The sequence below is a fragment of the Pogoniulus pusillus genome, chromosome 29 (genome assembly GCF_015220805.1).
Source record: "Pogoniulus pusillus isolate bPogPus1 chromosome 29, bPogPus1.pri, whole genome shotgun sequence".
Taxonomy (NCBI): domain Eukaryota; kingdom Metazoa; phylum Chordata; class Aves; order Piciformes; family Lybiidae; genus Pogoniulus; species Pogoniulus pusillus.
Window position 1 is genome coordinate 633,829 of NC_087292.1, and position 22,009 is coordinate 655,837.

The following is a 22,009-nucleotide window of genomic DNA, read 5'->3' on the forward strand; positions in this document are numbered from 1 at the left end:
AAATTTCTGACATAACCTCCCATGGGCCCTTCTCACCAACACTTCTGTAACTCTATAATGGTGCTAAAATACCTTCCCAAATGGTATTTGCCAGATGACTTCTCATCTGAGAGGGGATTTTTTTTGTGCCTTGATTTACTGCCTTCTAACACCTATTCTGCATGTACAGCAATGAGGTTCTTAACCACCCTTAGGTGCTCTTTTAAGACCAGCTGGCCAAAAGGTTTGGTTTTCTGGTCATCAAGTATCAATTAATTCCACTTTTACAGATATTCCTCAGAGGTCAGGGTGCTGCTCCAGAGACAGGATGTAGCAAAGGATGATTCTGTCTGGCCAAAGGGTCATCAGTGAAGGATGAGAACAAAAACAAATACCAGCATCCTGGTGGCTAGAGTAGGCAGGACTACGGAAAACGGAAGGCACTGGAAAGGAATTCCACATGCAGACACTCTAGCAACAGAAAAACTTGGAACTGGGCAGACAAAGCACACATGTGAGATCTCAGCAGTGGCCACCAGTGGCATCCCTGGGCAAGGAGCCAGGCAGAGCAGCACAGTGGTACACTGGTCTGTGCAGGGGACCTGGAGGCAGCGGCATGGATGTACATCTGTGATAAAGGTGTTCCCCTTGGCTGCATGCTGTGTTTGATCTATGTCTGTGCACGGACAGACACTTCCAGAGCATCCGAGCACTGCCCAGTGGTGCTGCCTGCTGAAGAGCCCACGAGCCCAGCAGGACCTGAGCAGCCAGGACAGCATCCAAAGAAAGCTGAAAGCCAGGAGGCTGTGCCAGCTGGGCAGTGCAGGACATCAGCACCTGCCGCCAGCGAACAAGGCACAGGCCTTGCAGCTCCAGCATCCCCCTGGCGCCCAGCATGTGGGGATGGCTGTGCTTGGACCGCGCTTGGTTAATCAGCCTCGAGTCTCAGCAGAGCTCATTAGCTCTCGCAGTTTCCTTTCAGAGCTGACTTGCTCAGCACATTTTGCATCAGCTGAGAAAATGGAGTCACTCCACACTGCCAGCCTTGGCCCTCCTCCCAAGCAGGCAAGCAGCTTGTGCCTTCCCAGGCAGAAAAGGCAGCCAGGAAGTTGCCAGCCTCCAAGCAAGCTTGCGACCGCTGTGGTTGCAGGTGCTGAGCCAGAGGTGAGCTCCCAGGTGCTGTGTGACCAGGATGTCACTCCAAGCGGCTCTGCCTGAGAGCCCCCAAAACCAAGCCCTGCCTCGACGGCCAGTCTGAACTGCTGCTCCTTGGCCCAGCCAGGCCTTGCCGGGTCAGTCCCCGCCGAGGCTTTCCTGGATGGGAGGATCACAGAGGCCTGGCTCTGGCCCGGCGGCTCCCGCTGAGCTCCCCTCCGGGCAGCGGCACTCCTTCCACACCGGCCGCCGCCCCACACCTGTCTTCGAGCCTTCCCGGCCCCGTCCAACCCGGACCGCCTTGGGCGCCTTCGCACCTCCCGAGGCCTGAGGCGACACTCGACGCCAACGCCTGCGGGTAGCGAGGCCGAGGACACGCGGGACCGCTGCCCACAGGCCCCGGGCTGAGCCCGGCTGACCGGCGGCGCCCCGGGCTCCGGTGCGGCTCACATCCGGGGAACGCGCGGCGGGCGCGGACGTGGAGGGCGCGGGCGGGGCGGGGCGGGGCGCGGGGGCGGCGGCTCGGCCAATCGCGGCCGCGCTCTCATCGGCGCAAACAGGAGCACAATGGAGCGAGCGGCGGGCGCGCTGCAGCCAAGCTTGGCGCGGGCGCTGCGCGGCTGACGGCTCTGCTGGCCAATGGGCGGCGGCGCGCGGCGGCAGGCAGCCAATAGGCGCGGGGTGTGGGCGTGCCCGGGCGAGGTTAGGGTGTCCTTGCAGGGTGCTGGGCTAAACTTCACCAAATAATAGCTGTTTGTGTTTGGCGGCCGCGGAGCCATTTTAGGTAAGTTCTGCCCCGAACTTTTGGGTTCGCCCACCCGGCGCGGCTGGGGCCGGCGGCGGGCCGGGGGGCGGCGGGGGGGCCGCGCCGGGGCGGCGCTATGAATGAACTCGGCGGCGCGGGCGGCGGGGCTCGGGTGGCTCTGGCCCTGTCATGGCTCTGGCCGCGGGGCCGGGCTGGCCGCGGCGGGCGGGGAGCGGTGGCGCCCCCTCGGGTTCCTCCTGTGGCCTTGTCCTGGGGTTAGGGGCCGGCGGCAGTGCGGGGGTGGGGGGATGCTGGCGGTAGCGAGGGGGGTATCCCGTAGCCCCTCCGCTAGGCCCAGGGAAGGCCGCGCCTAGCCGGCGCCGGGCCGGCAGCTTGGGGCCCGGCCACCTCGCCCCCCGCTGCTGCGGCGGCTCCGGGGCGTGCGGGGGGCCGGAGGCGGGGCGGACTCCCCCGGCGCTACGCGGAGGCTCCTCCCGGCCGGGAAGGGGGGAGCGAGGCCCCCGGCCCCGCACTGAGCTGCGCGACTGCCGCGGCGTGTGGGATGCGGGGTGCCGGGAGCCTGCCCGCGGGGCGCAGCATTCCGCCGTCAGTCCGGCCGCAGTGTTCAGGAAAATCGATAATTAAGTCTTTAAACTTCGCGGGCGGGGGAGAAGCGAGTCTCTTGGCAGGCAGGAGGCCTCGGGGCACGGGCTTGTAGCTGCCCGGCCCCTGCCGAGCAAGGACACCCGGAGCGATGCATCGGGGTGGGATCCGGTTAAAGGGCCGTTTCCTCGGCGACGGGCCCGTCACTGTCACCGGCGGGTCCGTCCCGCATGGCCCCTGCACACGGAGCCTCCGCGGATCTGTTGTGACATTGCAGCCATGTCACAACAGGGGCATCACAGGCACGTCGAAGCTGCGTCTCGTCCGCGCTGCATCATCCCGGCGGTCGCCCCACAGCCCTGCGTCCGCCGTGTTTTGGTGGCTGCCATGTGGGATTCTCCCTCTCCCAGTGACTTTTATAGGCCGCTGAGGTGGATTTTAGGCTTGATCAATGAGGTCTGTAGGGTAAACGCTGTGAGAGAGCCGCACGCAGGCGGAATATGGGAAAACGAAGAGAAAGCATCTCTAGTATGGCAGCCTCGGTGCCCTGCCTGGGAGCAGCGGCGGTCTCCGTCCTTATCGATTTGCCTTCCTGACAACTACGCTAAACTCACAGTAAAGTCGGGGACTGCAGAGGCCAGGCAGGCTGCCTCGGCACACGGAGAGCTGCTTCTGCTTCGTCTGCTGCCCACCTTTCGTGGGATGGAGTTTTTTGGCAATTTTTCTGTGACAAGTGCTTGATGTACCTGTTCCGTGAGCTGGGGTGCTCTGAACCCAAACCTCAGGCTCTTCCCTTGTTTACCTGCTGCTTGGGAAATGGAGCGAATGCTTCTTTGCTGTGAAAAGTGCTTGATTTATTTATTCCATGAGCTGGGGTGCTTTGAGCCCAAACCTTCAGGCTCTTCCCTTGTTTACTTGCTGCCTGGGAAATGCAGCAAATGCTTCGAGGGCTGGAGAATGAAGGGAGAGGGGTGGAAATAGCGCCCTGCGGTGGTGCACAGCATCTTGTAGGTCTGCTTAGGAATCTCCAGCACCTCTGTGCAGTCCCTCGCCTCCCTGGCAGTGGAGATGTGGTTGTAGTTGTTAGATGTTGATCCTGACCCTTTTGTTCACTTGCAGGGCTGCAGATGCTTGGCAGCTAATGCTGCCTGTATCTTTTTAAGTGGAGTGGGGTCAGTTGGATTGGGGTGTTGCCAGAGCTCTGGGTACTTGGCCTGCTGAAGTGAAGTGCTGCCGTTGCTTTTGGGCCCTGCTCAGAGGGGCACCAGAACTGGAACCGTGTTCTGTTATTCTTCAAATAAAAGCCGAAGTCAAGCAAGGCCTTGGAGATTGCTCTGGGTTCGTTTTCACTATGAGGTTTGAAACCCACCCCACAGCTGTGGCTGTTCATGTCTACCTGTTGTCTCGTTACTTCAAGCAGAAGTGTCTGCCCTATTGCTGGGAAGGCAGTGGCAGCTCCTTGATTTGGGCTGGTGTGGATATGTTCAGAAGTGGCTTGGTGGAACTAAGGCCGCTCCTCTGCTGCTTCTCGGTGCCCTCAGTGCGCAAATGATGCATGTCTCTCGCAGAAGATGTTGTTGGAGTCCCTCATGGCCTTGTTCTGAGCGTTGCTGTCTGGTTTGGTAGCATATGCTGTTTTGATGGCTTGAGTTTACCTCTCCTCATTTGTCCTGTGTGTGGGTATTGGGGGAGGGTGACTTTGTCTAAGCTTTTGGTGTTGGAGCAGCTGGTCCTGCATGCGTGGGTATTGGCCCCAGTGGTGTGCCATAGGTGTCTTCTGGGCCTTTTGATAGGCCTGGTAGCCTGGTAGAGGAGGGTTTTAGAGGAGTGTCTGCTTTTTACCGCCTCTCTTTAAGAGGAGGCAAATGTCTGCCTTTCCCCCATCCCTTAGAAATGTGGTCTCAGTAATGTTTGAGGTTTCCTTTTCTTTGAGAGATCTTTAATATTTTCTTACGAGTTTCTCCAAAGATGTAAACTCTTACCGGTGGATAACAGAAAGTGTTTCCCTGGAGTGGTTTGTGTTATTTCAAGAACAGTTTGCACAGGCAAGTGCACTTGTTTGTGGGAGACGGCAGGGTGAGAGCTGTGCCGCGGAGCAGGCATTTGTTTTGTGCGCAAAGCTGTGGTGTCCTGGCCCGTCTGGGGTTTGCGGAGATAAGAGCTGGTACTGTGCAGGAGAAGCTTGCCCTGCGGAGGAGGGGAGAGGATTGATCAGCCTTGCACTGCTAGGGACCCCTTGGTGCAGGAATGTGGACTTGGTGTTTCGGATTTGGAAAGCAGGCGTGTGTGTGGAGGCCTCTCTGAACTTGTCTTAAGGAGACACTGGCACGCACACTGCTTAGAGCTCTGGCTGGGCTTCAGGGCGGCTGGGAGAGCTTGGGGGTTTTGGTCCTGTCCGTAGCAGTGAAAACGTTTCTCTCATTCCCAGTTTCCTGCCCGGGACAGTGGAGTCAGTCTCTGGTGTTGGTGGTTTCACCCTGCTCTACGAAAGCAGCGGGAGAGCTGTCGCTGGGGGCCAGCAAGCAGTGTGAAGGGGAGAGAAGATGGTCAGGGTGAATGGTCTGTGTGCAGTCGAGCAGCAGCATTTGCTGTGGGCACAGTGCTGGCAGCACGCAGGGTTTGTATAGCGGGCTCTTGGCATCCTAAAATGCCATGAAAACAGAGTTAACCTCCCCCTGGGAATGGTGACAGTGCCTGTGCCTGCGTTGCCAGCGTGGTGGTGGTGGGACCGAAGTCTTGTCAGGAAGGGCAGGCCCTCGTGTTGCAGCATGCTGGGCACACTGTGCTGGGCAGTGCTTGTCCGGGCCAGCCTCCAGGGATCCGCAGGCACAAGCCTCGGGTGGAAACAGCAGAGCTGGAGCAAGGTGACCAAAGTGTTAGCAGAAGGGAAAAATGTGCTGCTACGGGTGTCACCTTCCACAGGGGAGACACGGATTTCGCTCTGTAATCTCCGGGCTGCTGCAATGTTTTCCGTGTGATAGGACAATGCCTTCAACTTTCCCTTATATGGGAAAATCTGGTATGCAGCCGAGCAATCTGCCAGTATGTGGCTAGTAACTTTTGCTATTGTTATGCTGGATGTGTCCAGTCAGCCTAAGTGGAATGCTGAGGTGCTGTGGCTGGGCTGTAATGTTTGAGGCAGGTCCCTCGCAGCTACCTGGAGTAAGGTGGTGCTGTGCCTGAGCACACTTGGCTCCCTGGGAAGTCGGCTAAAAGTTTGGTGCCTGGGAGTAGGGATTCTGCCCTTTGCTGCCCTCGGGCCCAGTGCTCAGGGGGGAGCAGGGGCTTTGGTCATGTTGGCACAGAGGAGGTCACTGGAGTACTTGACCTGTCCTTTGTACAAAACCCTCCCCTCTGTGGAGCAGACTCTGGCTGGAGGTTAAGAGGTTTCCATACCGCAGCCAGTCATCTCCAGGGGATTCCCAGCCTCTGGTGAGTATAAATCCTGCTCAGCCAGGAGCACAACACTCTTCAGGCCAGCAAAGAAAGTGAGAAACGTGGGAACCAAGTCCCAGTCCCTCTGGGACTTGGAAATAGGCTTGCAGGGGTGCAGTGGGTGTGGGTCTTGTGATGCTGAGATGCTGGCCTGTGCACGTGCCGTCCTCCAGCCGTGGTTTCCCTGTGAGGGATGCTGCTCAGCAGCAGTCCGAGGGTGACACTCCCAACACTCTAGCACGCACAGCATGTCATCTGCAGCCAGGCCTTTGCACTAGCTTTATGCAGCCCTAATGTTGCACAGGTATAGGCACTATGTGGTCTGCTTGATTGTTTCAGGGCTTTCGTGGAGTTTTCAATTGGGTTTGTTTTTAGATTGTGTTTTAACTGTTGAGATTAAGTTTAGATCTCTTCTGGTGAAGCTTTCTTACACTTGTCTGGCTCTCTCTGCCCTTTGGCTCCGTTGTTACGGGGAGACTGGGTTGAAGTGCAGGTAACTCGTTGCTTCCTCCTAGGCTGGTTTGCCGAAAGCACTGTCTGGAATCTGCTGGCTGCATGTCCGTACTAACGTGCATGCTATTGCAAGGAAAGGGCAGATAGGCAGTGGAGGGGCAAGACGGCTTCATTCAGTGTCTTGGGTGGCCCTGAAGCAAATGTTTAAACCTTGGAGCTGTCGCAGGGGAACGTGAGCGAGTGGAGAGGACCTCAGGCCCCACGCTAGCGGGGGAAGCACTGAGTGCTGCTGTGGCTGATCTGCTAACAGGAGAGGGAACAACAACTGCAGCACCTCCTGCCCCGGCAGCTGCTGAAAATCCTCAGGGAGCAAGACCTCCACCCTTCCCTAGGAGGCATGGAATTTGCATTGCTTCAAAGGATGGAGCAGGACTTCATCTAATTGAAGGACTTCAGACATCAGGCCCTCCACTGTGTAGGAACAGGCCTCTGATAGCTCCTGAGTTTTATATCCTTTCTGGATTTTATTTCACATTTCAACTTCTGCTCAGTGGCTACCTTTGAAGGTGAATTCCAGCCTTGTGTGCTAGTGTGGTACATGCAGGAACAAGGGTGGTGCAAAATTAGTGGGGACTTTCACCTCTTTGACGTGTAGGTAGGGGAAGTCTTGGCTCTTCAGGAAGCATTAATTCCTTGTTATAGCTGTGCATTGAGGCAGAATTAAAGTTAGTCCCAGATACAAGAATAAACATTAGTGCTTTGCTGGAGACGTGCTGTGAAAGCTGCTATTTTTTGCATGAGCTGCTGCCTTGGGTTCTCTAGGTCTTGTGCATAGAGCACCTTTAACCCTAAATGTTTCATCTGCTTTGGTTGAACTTGAAACATACGTCAGATAAAGTGAAGCTGAAGTGTTAAGTGTCTGTTAAATGAGGATCAGCGAAGAGAGGGCCATTCGCTCTTGACTTCTATATATGTGCATGGTGCATCCTCGCTGTACCCTCTGCCGCCTTGCCTGGGAAGGAGAGCGGTGGGGTGTGATAACATGCAGCCTTCTGCTCTTATTTGTATGCTTCTCTGCTGCTTGCTTTAGGGCAAGCAAAGCCCTGGTTCCCAGTGATCTTTCTCAGTCCCCGTAGGGTGCCCCTCTTCAGGGTATCGGAGCTCTTCCCGGCATGCACTTTTGTGCATACATAAAGGCAGGTTCTCTGCCACTGCTGACAGCAGAGACTCAGCTCTGTGTGCTGGATGTGCTATGAGGTGGTGGGGAGGTTGCTGAGACAAGGTTTGTGCCTGCTGGGAAGGTGCTGAGGTTTGTGGTTACCCTGATTTCTTTAGAGAACTGGTTACAGATCTGGGAGCCAGTCATTGACTGCTCCACCTCCATGCTCTGGAGGGTGAGAATCATAGAATCAACCAGGTTGGAAGAGACCTCCAAGATCATCCAGTCCAACCTAGCACCCAGCCCTATCCAGTCAACTAGACCATGGCACTAAGTGTCTCATCCATGCTCTAGTTTGCAACAGAAACATGCAAATCTGGTGTTGTGGGTTTTTTTGGTGTGTGTTTGGTTGGTTGGTTTGATTTGTTTTTTTACTGCTGGTTAGGAGCTGGGCCAGCCCCACATTGTGTTTTGAGAGTGAGGACTGGAGTCCTGAGACTGGGAGGTGAAGGAGAATAGGTCTCAGTGGGCACAGGCTCTTTGAAGTCTTATTAGTTGTCATTTCAATAAGAGTGGCTTCTGCAGAAGCCCTGTAGCAAGGTGTGACTGCAGGCCTGCAGGGCATGTATGTTGGGCTAGGTGCCCACATCTGAGGAGGCAAAATGCCCTGCGAGTGTTATCTGCTGCTTTCTGCTGGTCACTTTGCTGAGCATCACATTGGAGCTGTGGAATCCTGGACGGTGCTCCTAGATCCAGCTGTGCCTCCTGTGCTTTCTGCCACCCTGAACTGGGAGAGGGAGATGTCCAACACGAGCAGAAGTGGATTTCTGGACCTTGTCTCATGTTAGTTCCTCCAGAGATGTCTGTTGAAGCAAAGGGGTGGAAAAGGAGTGGCTCACTCGGGTATGGAGGGAGAGGAGATGTGGAAGCCATGTTGGCAAGTGTGTGCAGTAGAGACATGGGTCTGGGGGACCTACTTTCTGCAGCTGTGTCCACAGTTTTGCTTGTTTGGCCTTCATGTTGCTGTGTGTCAATGGAGACAGATGTTTGTAGGCCTGCCAGGCAAAGAGAGATGAGTCTCTTGGTGCTTGCCTGCTGGCCAGCTGACCCCATGAAGATGATGCTGATTGGCCATAAAGGTCCTGGACGTGGTGGGTATCTGGAGCTTGCCTGCAGGAGAATTGTAGCAGCTCTGCCTGTGTGCAGTTCAAATGGGCTCGGTGTGCTCCGAGATCCTAGATCTCCTCTGCAAAGGTGGTGCTCTGCAGTCAGTGACTGCAGCTGGGGCATCATCTGGCAGGAGGGTTATGCTCCCTTCCTCCAGCCAACCAAGGCTGATGCTCTCTCCAGTGCCCTGCGCTGGCCTCTGACTGAAGGGCATTATGCGCTGGGACAAGAAGGGAGGACCTCTCCACGTGCACTTCCTACCCATAGTAGCATTTTACTTCTGGGCAGAACTTTGGGTGCTTGCTGAAGTGTATCAAAGAGCTGCCTGTAGTTGAGGAAGGAACTGAAGCTGGTCTTGCTGCTCTCCAAGCATTTGCACATAGTGAATTTCTTTTTTCGCTTTTCTCTCTCCCTCCCCTCCTGAATTGTTTCCTGAGATGATGTCAGAGGCACAAATGCAACAAAGCACTGAGGTGACTGCAGGGAATGTCTCCTTACAGGTGGCATCTGGAGACTGTTCTTCAAAATAGCTTCAGCTGGGGTTGTGGAGAAGTTGTATTCCAGAGTGAAGTTCAGACTAACCAGGAAGACCTTAGAGGTAGATGTGAGGGAGTGAGAGTCCTTGCAGGGCAGAGCAGCTGGAGTTGCAGGTGCCTATGAAGGTGCAGATCTGAGGACTGTGGGGCAGCAGTGCTGCTTGTGAAGGGTGCTCTTGGTCTGTGTTGGGGAGCAGGTCTGGTACCTTATGAGGAGAGACTGAGAGAGATGGGGTTGTTTAGCCTGGAGAGGAGGGGGCTCTGAGGTGACTTCATTGCTGTCTACAGCTACCTGAAGGGAGGCTGTAGACAGGTGGAGGTTGGGCTCTTCTGCCAGGCAACCAGCAACAGAACAAGGGGACACAGTCTCAAGCTGTGCCAGGGCAGGTGCAGTCTGGATGTTAGGAGGAAGTTGTTGGCAAAGAGAGTGATTGGCATTGGAATGGGCTGCCCAGGGAGGTGGTGGAGTCACTGTGCCTGGAGGTGTTGAAGCCAAGCCTGGCTGAGGCACTTAGTGCCATGGTCTGGGTGACTGGCCAGGGCTGGGTGCTAGGTTGGGCTGGGTGAGCTTGGAGGTCTCTTCCAGCCTAGTTGATTCTATGATTCAGTATGCAAGTTCTCAGGGCTGGAGAACAGGTTTCTTTCTGTTACTATTTTGGGCTGAGGTTTGCTGCTTTCTCTTAGCGTGTACAGGCAGAACAGATGCCATGACCCATGGGACCACATCACAACATACAGTGAGGCAGAGGTTTTTTGCATGTTACCTTCCTGGGTGCTGAGGAGCAGCTTGGCTCCCCAGGTGCCTGGCACTGCTACAGGCAGAGGTCTTCCAGACAACTTTTCTGCCTTCTCCTGGGATGTGGTGGCCTGGGTTTGGTGCATTGACGGGGCAAGTGCAGGGCAAGTGCAAGAGCCCCACTCCAACAAGGCAAGAATATGAAGTGAGTGACGTCTGTAAGCTGGTGGTGGCTCAGCTGGGGAGTGAGCGCTGTAGCAAGCTATCTTTTCTACCTTCCCTGTGTGAGAGAGAGCACAGACTGAGTTGAGGTTCCTGTGTCACTTGGGTTTTGCAATCCCAGGGGCCAGGATTTCCAGTGCTGCCCAGCCCAAAGGAGAGCTGCTTGCTCATTGCATGTTAAGATACAGCTTGGGATCAGCCTTCAGTGCCTGTGCTCAAGAAGGTTGTGAGATGTGACCATGCTGGGCAAAGCAAGGCTGGCCCTGGGCTCACCTCATGCACAGCACGCCCCTCCCTGTTCGGTTGCTTGTACGCAGATGAGGGGTTTGGCAAAGCAGCGGTGCCCACCCTGGAAACATTTCAGGTGCTGTGCTCTTGTAGCCCAGCTGCTGGTGACTTCACCACATTTTATACATCTCCTGGCTTAGATGTGTTTCTTGGGGCATGTTCCTGTGGGCTGTTGCTAGATGAAGCAGGGGCAGGTTGGCAGGAGGGCACAAAGCCTGCTCCACTCTTTTGCTTTACTGTGGTTATGGCAAGAGTGCAGCAGGGAATATCTTGAAGCCAGCAGGTGACAGCTGCAAATGGCGCTGGCAGGAGAGCAGGTGATGCACCATGGAGGGCTACAGCAGGGAGTTTCAGCTGGTAAAGAAATGCCAGAAATGCCTGAAGGAATAAACTGCAGCACAACTGGACTCTGCTGCGGGGTCTTCATTGCCCTTCAGAGCTGTGACTGGCGTTGCTGTGCCATCCCAGCAGCAAATCTGCTCTTCAGATGTGCTTACAGCCAAATCTTGAGCTGCGTTGCCAAGTGGTTATCCGTCATGTGAGCTGTCCTGCTCTAAGGGCTGATTTTTATCCCCATTTTACAGTTGGAAACAGAGGTACAAAGGGCTCTGGTTGCCTTTGAGGAGCTGTCTGCAGTGTGGCAAAACTGTTTTCTGACAGCTTGGGTTTGCTGTGCAGGATATTAACAACAGCAAGAGGAGAAATCTCTGCTTTCAGGAATGCCATCTCACATCTTAGCCATCAGCCTTGGGATGGCTTGATTTTGGTGTCCTTTTGTGTGTAGCTCTCTAGAAGCAACCTCATAAAAGGTTTGTTGGTCAGCAGTCAAGGACTACCAGTTGAGCTGGCTGTTGCACACCTTTCATACTTATAAAGGTGGTGTGGGCTAAATTATGTGCCTGGTGGCATCTTTACAGGGCTGATGACCTTGAGAGTGACTTGGGCAGCTAAGTGAAGTCCCAAGTGCTTGTGTATGAGCAGTAAAAGGCAGAAGGAAATGTGCAGAGTGTGCAGGATGCTGGTTTCTGCTGAGACCTCTATATGGCTCCAGAGGGCTGGAGAGAGCTGGGTGATTTGCCGTGCTGCAGGAAGCCTCTAAAGCAGCTGGCAGCAGCCCCTGTGCTCTCAAAGGTCCAGTAATTCAAGAGACTTTTCTTATGCTACCAGGAAGTCTGTCTCCTCATGAGCACTGGTCTAGAGAGCCAGGAGGAACATGGTCCCATTCCTGCCCAGGGGGGACAGCCAGGCACTTCAGAGAAGGAAGCCTGTTTCTGGCACCAAGAGTGTGTCCTCAGAGCTGCTTTGCCCGTTTCCAGCTAAAGTGTAGTTAGGGTTGTGTTGTCACTGTGCACTGAGGCTCTGCGCCGTCTCCTTGGCAGCTGTAGCACACACTCCCCTGGTACTGAGGCTCCATGCTTTGTGGAGGGGCAGGTCAAGGTGTACAGTCCCAGACAAGGGAAGAGGAGTTGCCCACCAGGTACCTTTTTGGTTGCCAGCAAGCTGGTTTTGCAGCTGTGTGGAGCTGCCCCTCTGGCCAGCAGACAAGGCGTAAGGCTATGAGCTGCTGCTTCCTGCCCGCAGTGAATACCAGAGCAGGAAAGCTGTGGGAAGCTCTGCAAGAGGCAGTCTGCCGTGGGCTGTAGGAGCCTGTGCACCTTGGGACTGCCCTGCAGCACAGCGATACCAACACTGCCTGTATTTTAAAGAAGGAAATCAAGTGTTTGAAGCATGATGGGAGAAGTGGGAAGGCTTTATGGCCACGGGCACAACCTGGGTGCCCTGTACCTGTCCGTCTGTGTTGACTTGCTGGTGGGGCTAGTGCATGAAGAGGAGAACAACTTGGCACTGGAGAAATGGCTTGTTAAGTGTGGGCAGTTCACATGACTTGTGTGGTGGCCTGGGTCGAATGCCACACCAGACTGTGTGAGTGTTTAATGAGGAGAAGGTCAGTGAGATGGGCTCTGCTGGTGTGGCAGGAGCTGGAGCTGGTGATGCTCTTGGCAGGGCTGGCAAATTGTGCTAGTGCGGTACCCCCCTGAGGAGCTGCTGCAGGCCCCTGTGCTGCACATCTTCTCACACCAGTGTGCTCATCTGTGAGTCTTGGGCCTGACACTGCTGAGGGTGGCTGTGGGCCTGCTGCCTACAGGAGCCCAGCCTGTTGGGTACCAGCTAGGAGGCTGGGCAGGCGTGGCCTGCCTTCCTTCTCTGCTTGGGTACTGAGCTCTAGAGATTTGTTTTCTTTTTCCTCTGCTTTTTGCCTTGCTGATGCTGAGGATTAAAATCCACTGCCTGGGGCTTATGAGCAACTGTTTGAAGTGAGACTCAGCCTGCTGATCAGAAGACAGCAGACGCAGGCTTGAGAAACCCGCTGGCTGCTGGCAGCTCTTGCACGCTAGGGCAGTGGTGGAGGAAAGGGCACCCAGCTAACCCCGGGTGCATCCCTGCTTTGCTGACAGCCGCCTCTCAGCCCTTCCAAGCAGTGGCAAGTCCCTTCATTTTGAGCTGTACAGGAAGGTGATGACAGACGTGCATTTTAGGGTTGTTTTCCCTCTCTAGCCACCAGCTGGAACACCATGGATTGGTGTGCACACCGGTTGGCCAGGCGTAGCTTTGCGTTTGTGCTGTACCTTCACTGAGCAAGCCCAGGGCGTTTCCAGCCCTTCTGCAGCTTTCCCTCCCCTTGTGCTGTTGGTCCCTGCTTGCTGCTGTGCTCGCTGGAGTCAAAGGGAGCCCTCTGTTCTCAGCCCTGTGGCACTATGCGCTTTGAAATAACTGCTGAAGGTCGTTGTGGTTACGGTTTTGAGTTGGGAGCTACGTTTGAGAACTCCCCAAAAAGGAGCTATTGCTGGGTTTTGCCACGTGAGCTTGTCGTGAGAGTCATGAAGCACAGCTGACTGAAGCTGCATTACCAGGGGCTGCATCCAGCCTGCGTGTGCTGCCTTGCTTTGTTGGGTGCCAACAGAACATCCTCTGTGCAGAGGCGCTGGCACTGTTCCAGGTGTCTCCCTGGGGTGTCTGGCACGGCCCAGAGCTTGTCTGTGAGGGCTTGGGAGCAGAAGTGCTGGTGCTGAGCAGGCTTTCTGGATGGGGAATGCTCTGCAGCAAGTGGCAAGGAGCTTGTGGCCCTTTTTTGCCTACCCATTAAAAGTCTGTGTAGTTGGGTGTCCTGGGTATGGCTTGGCTGGCAGGATTGCCACCTGCACTGAGCTTTCTTATCAGCAGTTGTCTCAGCTCCCCTGGCCCCACAGAGTTAATTCCCCTTCTTTTTTTTTTAATGGAAATATCTTAACAATAAATTTCCTAGAGCACAGCTGTGACTTCCCTGGGGCTGGCCGTCAGTGCGATTCTCTGCCCCAGGATACATGCACCCCTCTGAGGCGTGTTTGCTTCCTGCCTCGGAGTTACTTGGCCTCTGTGCTCTCCTTTCTCCGTGGGTGTCCTTGGGTCTGCCGTGTGTTCTGTGGGGCCGGTCGAGGCCAGGGAGCCGGGAAGGAGCGTTAGGGCTGCTCTGAAATGGGAGAGCATGGGCCTGCTCCTCGGGCTGCAGAGCCTCTGCAGCTGGGATGCTGAAGGAGTTTTGTTTCCACAGCCTGTGTGCAGAGCTCTCCGTAGCCTCAGCTTGGGAAGGGAAAACCTGTGCTGGAGCTGCCAGGCTCCCCAGCCCCCTGCCTCACTGCTGCTTCTGACTAAACTACAGAGCTATTTTTAACTTGGAAAAATTACAACCCGGGATTTGCATTCTCAGCCCCCGGCGGAGGGCTGGAGGCAGGATGTGGGGGAGGCTCCGGAGGGAGGCTGGGACTGCGGCTGCCGGCTGCACAGGCCTGCTGCAGGGGCCGTTTGCGTGACGGCAGAGGCTGGGAGGCCGTCGGGCGCAGCCGGGGCTGCAGCCTTGGCTTCCCGTGGCGAGGCCAGCAGCAGCTGCAGCCGCAAATCCTGCTGCAGAGGCTGTGGCGAGAGCCGGGGCTGCTTGCGTGATGGCCTGCAGACGGGTGGCTTTTGACAGCGGCTGCAGCCCCCTGCAGAGCGCACCCCGCAGGGGCTCGGGGCGCTGGCGCCGTGCGGGAGCAGTCGCCTGCCTTGCTGCTTTGCCCAGCGGAGGAGGCTGTGCCGGGTCACGCAGCCCTCCTTCGTTCGGCTCGCCGAGAGCTGGCTGGGAGGAGCCAGGCAGAGAACTGTCTCTCTTGTGCGGTTTTATTTCTTCCCCCTCCCCTAGCTCTGCCCCTTCGATGTTTTGCAGGTGGTTGTCTTGTCAGTGCTCCTCTCCCCTGCCTGATCTCCCCAGCTGAGCAGGGCCACCTCTCAGAATCCAGTGGCAGGGCGACGGCACTGCAGAGCCCCTTCTCTTCTCCATGCAGCCCACAGGAATGTAGTTGCCTGAGTCCCTCTGGATTGCACCACAGATACTCGGGCTTCAAGCTCTGGTAGCTCTACCGGCTGAGACATGTCTGTGCAGCCCTGCCTGGAAACAGGAATTGATAAGGTGGCAAGAACCAAACAGCACCAGGGGACTGCAGATGTCTGTCCCTGCTGTTTGGTGCACTGAAGAAGAGCGTGGGTCAAGATTCTCCTGCTGCTCACCTGTGGTGTGGAAGCATCAGGTAGGGAGGGTGGCTGGTGCCTGGGCCATGTTTGGTTATCCTTGGGCTTACTGCCTGTCTTGCCAGCAGGAAAGCTACAGAGAGCGGAGAGTGCTCTGTAGGCCACTCTGGTGCCCCAGCTTGTCTGGGAGAGCCTGCCAGAGCCCATCAGCCCTGGCCCGTCATCTGCTACTCCATAGTGCTCCTGGTGATGAGGGCAATTTCACAAAGCACTTGGCAAGCAATGTCTTCAGGCACCCTTGCTCCTTTGGGAATGGTCCGTGTTTGCTTGCCGAGGTCCTGTGCCCCCAGCACACTGGTGCAGCTTGGCCTGACACGCTTCTGGTCAGTGTGCTGTTGCAAGAGGGTCTCCAGGCTGTGGGATAGGGCACAGCATGAGGTGCTGATGCTGTTCCTATGCCTCTGACCAGTGCCAAGTACCAGGACTCTGGGAGTTCCTGCTGGAGCAGCAGCATTAATGCTTCAGCTCAGCAAAGTCCTGAAAGCTTTCACATAGCGCCTGACCCCGGTACAAAAGTTACACGGCTTGGTGTCATCTCTGCCTAGCAGGGAGTGGCTCCTGGTTACTCTTCCCTGGCCTCAGGGTTGAAGGTCTATTGCCAGGCAGGAGACACTGCTCCATCATGTTTGAGCCAAGGCCCACTGTCAGCAGGCGGTGGGGAGCTGCCGGGGCTGGAGCATCTCTTCCTTCAAGCAGCTGCTTCTGCAGCTTGTGTGAGGCAGCAGGGGTGTCCCTGCCTCCCCAGAATACTGATGCTGGCATAATGGTTGGTGGTGTGGAGCAGAAGGAATGGGCCCCTTTACTTGTGAGACAGGCTTTTGGAAGCTCTTGGTTGCCCCACTGCCTGGTACCCTTTACTGCTGCCTTGTATGTGGAAGGGCCGAACAGGCCTCTTGTGCTGTGTCTGTGGGTGCTGCCTGCAGCTCTGTGCTGCTGGGAGTGCTGGCGCCTGCTCTGGAAAGATCTGCATCTTCTCATCTGCCTGCACATTGTTCTTTGCCAGCCTTTCTCAGGGCAGAGTGGCACATCTTCTGGTGTGCTGAGCCTCCCTGGCTGCACCTAGGCCATCTGGCTTGGGCAGCAGGTTTGACCTGGTACCTCAGACTAACCCCTTCAAGCTGTGCCTAGGCACTGAGGACATGCAACACTTGCTGAGGTGCTTCAGCAGGGCAGACCTGTTTGAAAGTCAGTGGTTTTGTGGCATGGCTGTGCCAATTCTCCTCTCTTCTTTACCTTCCTGTCTGTCCTTTGGCCCTGCATGCAGAATACTGTGCCTGTTGGCATCTGTATTTTCAAGGGACCCTTTCCGTAGTCACACTGGTAGGGGGGAGAGAGAGAGGGAGATCATGAGGAGGGGAGTGAGGCTTGCACTGCTCATCTGTAAGGAAGTGTCACCAGAGGTCTGTTGACAGATGGATGTTGGACACTTCTTGATGCCTCTATCTTAGAGGAGCTGCTTGCAATAAGACCTTGTCACCTTGAGCCTGGGCCAGCAGTGTGGTGCCTGGTGCTGCTCCTGTGCCTGGGAAGGGGATGCTTGGGCTGTGAGGAGCAAGGCTGGGCATGTAGGATCAGCCCAGAGAGGGTGCATCTCCAGTGGGGACAGAGCCAGCTGTTTTGGAGGATGAGTGGGAATGTCTGGGAGCCAGGTGTGCTGCTCTAGACTACTTCTGGTTTGTATTAAGCAGCGTGAAGTGTGGGTCTGCTGTCTTGAATGCCTTTGAACCACACAATGAGGTCCTCTTCGCGGCTGCAGTGGAGGAAAAGCAGCTGGGAACATTGCTACTAAATGTTGGCTAGTAGCTCCTGGTGAGCTGTGGAGCCCAGCTTGTGTTTCCATAGTGGCTTAACATAGTGCTGTGAGCCTGCAGTGTCACTGAGTGCTTTGGGTTGGCAGTGTGCTCCTACCTTGGACTAAAGGTAGTTACTGAAGTGGCTTCATGCCTCACTGTGGTGTGAGGCAGGTGGTGCTTGCTTTGCATCTCTCTCTCCCACCCTGGGACCTGAGTACCCCAGGGACCTGCTGAGAAGCAAATGCAGCTGGACTTCTATTGCTTGATTGAGATGTGCTGTGCATGGGCAGAGCACTGAGTGGCTTCCTTGTGTCCATGAGTGGTTGTCAGGGCTGTGGGCTGAGGTCAGAATGGAAATGTCTTGTGTAGTGGCACATGTCAGCTCACAAGTCACTGCTCATGATGCCTGTGGCTGCAACCCGAGGCTGCTCCCTGTTTCGGCTCTGCTGAGGCAGCTTTGAGAGGCTCTGCAGCAGAACCCTACTCCGGAGGTGCAGAAGAACAGTGCAGCTTTCTGAGTGTGATGCTGCCGTGCCCACGTGCGCCCGGGGGTGCCCCTTGCTTGTGAGCACTGCTTGTTCTGTGAATCTCAGTTCTTTCCTTCTTCCCTTGAAGAAAGCCACATGTCCCTTTTGCTCATCCTCCTGAAGAGGATCTGGAGTCCCCAAGGAGCTGGCAGTTGGGTGTTGGTTTTCCTTTGAAGCACAGGCATTGTTTCCTGGCTGCGGCTTATTGCTACAGATAAAATCTGTCTTGTTCCCCTGTGGAGAAGGAAGCCACCTGCCTCTCTCCAGCAGCTGAACATGGACCTGGACTGCAGGAAATAAAGCAGGAAAATGCTCATCTGTGCTGAAGAGAATCGTAGAATCAGTCAGGATTGGAAGGGACCACAAGGATCATCTAGTTCCAACCTCCCTGTGATGGGCAGGGACACCCTACCCTAGATCAGACTGGCCAGAGCCCCGTCCAGCCTGGGCACATGCCATGTCTGCAGATTCTGAGGCCTCTGCTTTGTTCGAGTTTGTGGCCCTTTGGCTATTGGGGACAAGCCTGAGGACAGGACCCTGGTGGCACAGGCAAGTCTGTGCTCACACCTGCCCATGCCAGCTCTGCTGCCTGGCTGCTGCCCATCTGCTGGGGCTGGCCTGGCCTCAGGGACCTTGAGCTGCAGCTGTTCCGTGGGGTGGGGGTCTGGGTGAGCCCTGGCAGAGAGAGCAAGGCTTGAAAGTAGGGGCCAGGGGAGCCTGTTGAAGTGAAGGCAAAGCAAAACCAGGACTGCATCCAGGGCTGCTGACTCCTGCTGTCCTCAGCATGCTGCAGATGTGATTTTCCTGCAGGAAATGAAAGCTGCTCTTTGGACAAAGGCTACAAGTAAAACTTTCCTCCTGAAGTGCCTTGACATTCATGGCTGAGGGGCTGTTAGAGCATCTGTTCCTGTTGGGATGCAGGATGCCTGAGGGGACATCTGTGAAGGGCTGTGATGGGGGAGTGCCAGCCTGTGCTCAGAGGCTCCACTTTGGCATTTAAAGCCATCTCTGGGCCCATCCTTGGTGGTGCTTATGTGGGTATCTTAGGGACAGGTGCAAGAGTTGGGGAGAGGGATGGGCTGAGGCAAGGCTTGCTGTGGCCCCAAGGGGGAGCAGCTCTAGGTCATGCCTTGTGCCTTACTGGTTTTGAGGACTGTTCCCAGTGAGATCAGTGCTAGGTCATGCCTTGAGCCTTACTGGTTTTGAGGACTATTCCAATTTTTTGTTAACCGTAGGATCATGTTAGGTTACAAAAGACCTCTCAGGTCATTGAGTCCAGGCATAAAGCTAACACTAAAATATGTCACTAAGTACCATGTCTATGTGTCTTTTTAAATCCCTTCATGGATGGAGACTCCACCACTTCCCTGGGCAGCCTGTTCCAGGGCTTGACAGCTATTTTGGGGAAGAAATTGTTCCTTATGTCCGTCCTAAATTTCCTCAGCACAACCTGAGGCCTGTTCCTCTTGTTCTGTCACTTGATAAAGGGAGAAGAGGCTGACCCCCAACTCAGTCCAACCTGCTTTCAGGGAGTTGTGGAGAGCAATGAGGTCTCCCCTCAGCGTCCTCTTCTCTAGGCTAAACCCCAGGTACTTCAGCTGGTCCTCACAAGACTTGTGTGAGAGAGAGCCTTCCAGCTTTGTGGCCCTTTAGACATGCTTCAGCTCCTGCATGTCCTCCTTGTAAGTGGGGGGTCCAAAACTGAACCAGTGATTCATCCCTCTGCCCCATTCCACTGAAGAGTTTGTCTTGTTGGGACCCTGGGAACTGGCCCTGTTTGGCTGATCCTCTCCTTTTTGCTGGGTGCTTGGTGTTCATTGGAGTTAGATGTCCCTAGCCTATTTTGAGTGATGCACTGCAAAATCAAATGGAGTTCCAGATGTGAGAGCACACCTGCAGAGTCTCCCAGAAGGATCACAGGGTATTAGGGGTTGGAAGGGACCCAAGGAGATCATCAAGTCCAACCCCCTAGGCAAGTAGGATGTCAACTGACAGCAGCTTGGATGGTGCAGATCATCTTGTTGCCTGCTCTTGGTATATGTAACCTGTGGGCACATCCTCTTCTGCTTGCTAACACGGCTGCCTTTTCAGATGGTTGGCCGTGGAGGCCAGCAGACTTGTAGGCCAATCTGACTGAAGCTCCTTCCCCCAAGATCTATTTCAGTGCAATTCAATCTGGGATGGTGTTGGTGCTCTCTGTGGTGAAGCTCCTCTGCGCAGTCCTTCTCTAGCTCTCATCATTTTGCAGTGAAAAGAGTTGCAGTGCCTCGGGCTGTCTTTTCTGTAGAGTTCCAGGAAGAATGGATGTTTTTGAGGAAGAGGTTACACAAAAAGGCAAAACTTGAGCCTTTGCCTGTCCTTGTAGAGAGTCAACCAGGCTCAGCGAAGCACCAGCCTCCCAAAACAAGCATTTGATTTTCAGATATGCTGTCACTGTGCACTGTTCCTTTGCACCTGAGTGAAGGCTGCCAGCAGCCTGACTGTCTTTGTATTTCTGTAAATGGAAAAGTTGTCTCTCAAATCTAGTCCTCATTTTCCTGCGGAGCCTCAGACAAGGACCCCCAGGCATTCCATGGGTAAAAATTCGCCCATCTCAAGTGTCCTTGCAGCTGCCTTCCAGTACAGCTCCAGCAGCAGCTCTCACGCTGCAGTTCTCCCCTTCACTCCTCTGGAATGGGTGGATATGGCCCCAAAGCCAGCTGGTAGACCAGAGGCTTCTTCTAGTGCAGGTCTCCTGACTCTTTCCTTTTGGCCCCTCTCTGGCCAGCCCTAACTCTTGCATTTTGGGGGAAGATGTATAGAGAAGGCTGCTGAGCTGTTTTCCAGACCAAAGGTTTCTCTCACTCCCAGTCTCTTTGCAGGCCCCAGCTTGGGCAGCCCCGTTACATTACTGCTCCAGTTGCATCTCGAGGCCTTCCCTTTCCATCACTGTTAGCCTAACTCAAATTTTATAGCTGTACCTTCTGACAAGACCTACTGTACAAAAGATAATTTGCAGCCCAGGCCTCTCGGCCCCTTTCCAGCCCCAGTTCAGCTGCAGTTCCAGGCTCCCTTGGCCCTGACTCTGACCCTGCCTTTAGCTCTGCTTTTCCTGCAGAATGCCAGAACAAGTGGCACAGCCACTGGCCAGATGAAAACAGAACCACCCAGCTCTCTGGGTAGGGCCAGCTTGCCTACTGGAGTCCCAGCCCAGGCTTGAGCTATAGCCTCTCTCATTCAACACTAACTTACTACTTGTGGAGAACTGTAGGGAAGAGAGACTGAAGCTTTTTGTCCACAGCAAAGGTTTCTCTCAGCCCAGGACTCTTAACAACAGCACTTGCTTACCTTTGACAGCACCTTCCCAGCTTCACTCCAGCAGTTCTCCAGGTGTTGTCCTTCTCAAACCCTTTTGTGCCCATCTCAGGGAAAGGTGTCTCCCAGCCCAGGTCTCTTGGCAGCTCCTCTCCAGCCCCACTCAGTCCAAGCCCAGCCCTAGGAACTCTTTTCTCAACAAGCCATAGGGAAGGCTTCCGAGCCCCTCACAGCTCTTGGCTGCCCCTGTTCCTTTTGCAGCCCCTTCCCATCCCTGCATGAGGTCCAGGCTTTCTCCACACTCTAACCCTGGTTTTCCAGCTGAGCCTTAGCCCAGCCCCAGCCAATTCCCCCATGGAGGCTTTCTCCCACGTGAGGTCTCTTGCAGCCTCTGTTTTCTCAGGTGAGCCCTCCCTTGTCCCACTGCTGCTGCACATCTGGGTTTTCTTCTAGTTATGACCCTGATTTTCCTGGGAGAAGTCTCCTGCCCATTACCTGGACCAGTGATTTCTCCCAGCTCAGGTTGCTTGAGAGCTGACAGTTACTTTCGTAGCCTCTTTCCAACCCCAGTTCAGCTGCAACTCTGGACTTTATTTGTCTCAGATTATCCCAGCCCTAATCTTCTGGCAGAGCATTGGACAGGGACATTCTTGTGGACGAGTTCTTAGGGTAAGCCTAGATGTCTTAGCAGCCCCCAGTTTCTTCTACAGAGCCCTTTCCAGCACCTCTATCACTGCAACTTCTTTTCAATTTAATGTTATCCCAGACAAGGCTACCAGAGGAGTCTTCTCCAGGGTGAGATGTCTGGAAGCTCCCACTCTGGCCACGAACGCAGCAGGCTTGCCCGACATGCAGCGGTGGGGCGAGCTGGGCTTCCTCCCCTGCTGCCTTCCCATCTTCTGTGCAACTTTCTGGATGTTTTTTTTTAATCAGAGAACTGCTCTAAGTAGAGCAGTGGGGCAGGGTCTTGGGAACATGAACTCACTGCCCTTTTTTCCCTTCCTTCTTTACTCACAGGGACTGGCACAGCAGCTGTGTGGTCTCCTCTCTGCAGGGCTGCTGAAGAGTGTGGATGCCAGCACACACTGCCTGATCTTCCCAGTTCTGGATCCAAACTTTAGATTTGGGTTCTGGCATTGCTGCTAGCATGCAGCATTGGTGAGCAGGGCTTTTCCTGTGGAACAGCTGCCTACGGGAGTTCAGTTAACAGTGCTTGTGCAACCTTCCTGTAACAGCATCAGGCTTTTGAGTGCCTCCATTGGAGTCCTCTATTCTCTTGAGATTTGAGGTGGTGGTGTTAAAAAGACAGCCAGGG

At 55.1% G+C, this 22,009-nt stretch overlaps 1 protein-coding gene across 4 annotated transcripts in view; it reads left to right on the forward strand.

Moving 5' to 3' along the window:
* The first annotated feature begins 1,768 nt into the window (after window positions 1-1,768).
* CHD6 (chromodomain helicase DNA binding protein 6) overlaps window positions 1,769-22,009 on the forward strand; it is a 105,793-nt gene continuing 85,552 nt past the window's right edge. For all 4 annotated transcript variants that reach the window (XM_064167961.1, XM_064167967.1, XM_064167963.1 and 1 more), the window contains exon 1: window positions 1,769-1,918. The gene's annotated coding sequence lies outside the window, so the exon portion shown is untranslated. The remainder of the gene's footprint in view (window positions 1,919-22,009) is intronic.